This window comes from Carya illinoinensis, chromosome 1 (assembly GCF_018687715.1).
Source record: "Carya illinoinensis cultivar Pawnee chromosome 1, C.illinoinensisPawnee_v1, whole genome shotgun sequence".
Classification (NCBI taxonomy): domain Eukaryota; kingdom Viridiplantae; phylum Streptophyta; class Magnoliopsida; order Fagales; family Juglandaceae; genus Carya; species Carya illinoinensis.
Window position 1 is genome coordinate 69,713 of NC_056752.1, and position 1,149 is coordinate 70,861.

Genomic DNA, 1,149 nt, shown 5'->3' on the forward strand with positions numbered 1-1,149 from the left:
GTACCATTGCCAAGGAGACGGTAAAAGAATTGTTTGATAGTTTTTCTTTTCAACAGTTTGTAAAGGCAGTAACTTCGTTTCCTCTTTTAGCTTGCTAGATCTTTTTCTTTTTGTATTATTTTTTAGTGTTGCGTTTTTCTCTACCTTGCATGCACAGATATAAAGACACTTTGGGTCGGTTTGCTTGTACACATGTGTTAGAGTCAAAGTCAGAGTCTAACTTTTCTAATAATTCGTTTGCTAATTCTTATAATTATGAGGAAATAAGTGAACACGAAGATCAATCCATTAGCACCTGCACCCTGCAGGATTAACTCCACCCTACACACATAGCCTCACCATCATGCATCATGTTTCCAACTAATACTCGCCAACTAGATTTTAAAACAGGGATGATATAATTACTCCCTACTTTTCGTGGTTTGGAAAATGAAAATCCATTTGTGCATATTAGAGAGTTTGACGAAATAATTGTAACTTTTCATAGTCAAAATGCAACTGGTGATATTGTGAGACTTAAGTTCTTTCCTTTCTCTTTAAATGATAGAGCCAAGAGTTGGCTATACTTATTGAGACCACGATCTATTGGGTCATGGAATGAGATGACTCAGGTCTTCTTTAATAAATAATTTTTCCAACATAAGACCAACGCTTTAATAATGCAAATCTCCACCTTTGCACAAAAGGACAATGAGACTTTGTATCAATCTTGGGAGAGATTTAAGGAGTTGTTGAGTATCTGTCCTCACTATGTGTATGAGAATTAGCACTTTGTGAGCTATTTTTATGTAGAACTTACACCTAGAGAGCGTCAATTTGTAGGGATGATGTGTAATGGTGAGTTCTTACAGAAAGATCCTGATGAGGCCATAGAATACCTCAATGAGCTTGCTAAAAAACTCACACTTGGACTGGATCTAGTGCTACTGAGAGCACAAATAGGTCACGACTTGCAGGAAACCTAAATGATGGTGGAATTTACCATCTTAGAGAGGAGGATAACCTAAAGGCTAAGATTGAGATGCTCACTAGGGAGCTAGAGATGTTAAAGACTAAGAACTTAAAGCCAACACAGTGGCTAATCATGTAGAGTCTTTTGGATCATATTTTGTGTGTGCTGAGATAGATCACCTCACCCAAGAGTGTCCC

General features: G+C 37.3%; 1 non-coding gene across 1 annotated transcript; it reads right to left on the reverse strand.

Moving 5' to 3' along the window:
* Positions 1-649: 649 nt before the first annotated feature.
* On the reverse strand, positions 650-757 carry LOC122293784. Its single transcript, XR_006237361.1, has one exon. It is a non-coding gene; the product is annotated as a small nucleolar RNA R71 (small nucleolar RNA).
* Positions 758-1,149: the final 392 nt, after the last annotated feature.